This window comes from Heloderma suspectum, chromosome 7 (assembly GCF_057233095.1).
Source record: "Heloderma suspectum isolate Gila_16-S chromosome 7, 16-S_ref, whole genome shotgun sequence".
Lineage (NCBI taxonomy): Eukaryota > Metazoa > Chordata > Lepidosauria > Squamata > Helodermatidae > Heloderma > Heloderma suspectum.
Genome location: NC_139464.1, coordinates 40,019,116 through 40,022,313, shown reverse-complemented (window position 1 = coordinate 40,022,313; position 3,198 = coordinate 40,019,116). Strand labels below are relative to the sequence as shown.

At 43.2% G+C, this 3,198-nt stretch overlaps 1 pseudogene; it reads right to left on the bottom strand.

Annotated features, from left to right (window-relative positions):
* Positions 1–202: 202 nt before the first annotated feature.
* On the bottom strand, positions 203–2,694 carry LOC146339568 (deoxyribose-phosphate aldolase-like; annotated as a pseudogene).
* Positions 2,695–3,198: the final 504 nt, after the last annotated feature.

Sequence of the window (3,198 nt, the reverse complement as noted above, 5' to 3'; positions counted from 1 at the left end):
CGCCACCTGCTCAGTACCCATGGCCTGGGTGCTCCTGCTGACCATGCTGCTTGGAGCCACTGGGAGAAGGGAAATTATAAATAAACAAACAAATGTCTGTGGTACTCCAGACTCTGTCTGTCTGTCTGTCTGTCTGTCTGTCTCTTCCTTCCCTCCCCACTTCTGCCTCCTTCTACCAAGAGCTACTGACTTTACTTAGCCCTCACTCCACCACATATGCCCTGAAAACAGCCCACTGCTCCGGCTGGTGTCCAGGGATGCTGCAGCCACTGTAGGGAGAGAGGGGCACTGCCCGCTCAGCCCCATGGCCCAGCTGCTTCTGCTGAGCACACTGCTCAGGGCCGCTGGAGAGAGGAAGGTGCACGCAGGCACACACACACTCCTCTCCCTCGATCCAGGCATTGACTTCCTCTGCACTTAAGGGCAGTGCTGAGAGAGCAGGGGGAGCCTATGGTTTTCTGGGGTTTTTTTAGGAAGCTTGTTGATGCTGGGAGACTCGAACCACAGTCTGCTATGCAGAAGCAGTTCTGCATTTTTTTGATACCCTGGTTTAATTGGCTACATGTGCCTTGGGAGGACGATTTCATGAAAATGCGGGTTTAAACAGAATCGCATTGGAAAGCATCTCCGCGTAGATGGGGCCTAGGACTGAAAGTCTAAGAATGAAAAATGTTTTGGGAATTCTATTTCATCTTAAGCCATTAAGAACAAAAAATCTTTAGCAAAGCTGTGTTTAACAACAAGAAACGTTTTTATGTTATTTTATGCAAGTTATATTTTAATGTGATGTTACAAGTATATTTCTAATAAAATTGAAAAATGGATCAAAGGAATGTTCCCTTACTAATTCTTGTTAGTACCAAACCAAAATTGAATCCACTTGAAACAATTTTTGGTGTATGCTTTGTCTCTGAAGTGTTAATCAGCGATGGTAGTTAATTGGCAGCCAAAGGCTTCTGAAGTACTGAAACTATAGATTGAAAACACTTAGCAAAGGCCAAATCCATAACACAATGCTATGGCAAAAGGCTCCCAAGGTGCCTCCCCAAAGGTAAAAAAATACAAAATTGAAGCTAGAATGATGATTTGCGAAACATACTATGGCATTAATGTTGCAGTTAATATATACACATGAAAGACGCAGCAAAATTAACATGGCAAATCTTTAAAATCCAGGGCTTTTTATATTTAACCCTTAGAATTTGGGGCACTATAAAGCCATGAAATGTGAGCACTGGCCCTTTAACCCTTTTGTAAGTGCTCCTTGGGCTTCATTGCAAGGAGGACTCTCTTTTGTATCATGAATGAGTCACCGGTCTAAGCTATAGGCAGACCACATATCTGCCAGTCACACAGATCAATTGGCAGTCTTTCAGTAGCTCCCAGCAAAGTTCTGGCATCCAGGGGAAAGAGTTCTAGTTTTAGCCACGCACACCCTTCCACCCCCGCCCTTCTTTACCAATGACAGCCAGATCAGGGCATCTTTGGCAGTACAAATATTTCCCGCAGGCTTAAACCCAACCTTATAGTCAGCATGTATATGTGTGTGTGTGTGTGTGTGTGTGTGTGTGTGTGTATAAAATTTGTTTTCTCTGGCTTTTAATTGAAAGGTTTTTTTATTGTATGTGTCACTTGTTGGGTTTATTTACATTTTCTGGGCTTGATTATGTTTGAAACTGCATTTTATTGTAGCTGGTTTATTTTAATGTTTGTTTATCAATGGTAATTTGTGGTTATAATAATTTGTTATATTGGAAATTGTATGTTTTATTATTGTAAGCTGCTGCCTTTGAAAGACTGAAGTCTTGAAAAGCAGCTTAGGAAATACTTGCAATGAATGAATGAATGTTCCAGTTGAAGTCTCTGATCGTTCTTATCATGACCAACCCTACCGGAGCAGGAGCACTATAACCTTTGTTTCCTGTAGAGTGGAGGTCTTAATAAAATCAGAATCTGCCATCATAGCTACAAGACCAGCTTTGTAGAGTTCTGGGATTTGTAAGCAATCCCAGAACTCCTGTCCTCTATCTGGTTTTCATATGAGCTTCTCCATACACTTGATGGAACTGATGGATTTCCTTATAGAGGCCTTCCCACTTGCTCATTAGCGCTAAGGTTCTGTTAAGGACAATGTTGGTCTCTCTTGCACCATCTTCCACAGCTATCTGGTTCTCCTCTAAGTGGGGGTTCAGGGCCTTCTGTCCTGCTGCAAACTCAGGCCAGACCTATACCTTGTGTCATATCATTACGATCCCATCATGGTAATGCTATATCCCTCTTGCACATTTATACCTCGTGGGACACACAATGATATTTGTTGTGGTATTTTGGATAATGTGGAATAAAAAGCAGGAAATAACACTATGATAGCAGTATATTGAATGTGTAATGTTCCCCAACAGTTATCAGTGCACTCCAATTCCACTATCAAGCAGTAGTGTCGATCTAGCCTCAGCTGCCAATGAAGCTACTGGGATGCCATAGTTGGCAATCCCTGAGTGCCTTAACCTCAACAGCTACCCGAGCTGGATAGACACAAAAAGCAGCAGTAGTAATGCCTTTATCATGCTTGTTTACAGCTTTTTAGAGGTCCTCTCTGATGGAATGCTTGGCTTTATAACACAACAACCTATAGACCAAGGCTGTCGAGCCTCTTTCAGCCTGAGTCTTCCGACCAGCTGCCGCCGCCACCATTTCCAGTAAAACAACAACAACAACAACAAAACGTGATAGGCTACGTAAAGATTTACGTAGCCTATCATGGCTAGATTTTTAAAAAATACCGTGATAGGCTAAGTAAATCTTTACGTAGCCTATCACGGCTGAGTAAAAACAAAAACAAAAACCGCGTGTATGCAAATGGCGGCGCCCATGGGCGCCGCCATTTGCGTTCCTTATTTTGGCATGTCTAGTCTATGTGAACATTTACGTAGACTACGGCGAAAATAAGGGGAACGCAAATAGTGTAGCGTCTACGCTATTTGCATTCCCCTTATTTTCGCCGTAGTCTACGTAAATGTTTATGCAGACTAGACGTGCCAAAATAAGGAACGCAAATGGCGGCGCCCATGGGCACCGCCATTTGCATACTTGCGGTTTTTTGTTTTGTTTTTCTACTCAGCCGTGATAGGCTACGTAAACATTTATGTAGCCTATCACAGCTGACTGCAGGGACGCAAACGGCGGCGGCTATGGCCG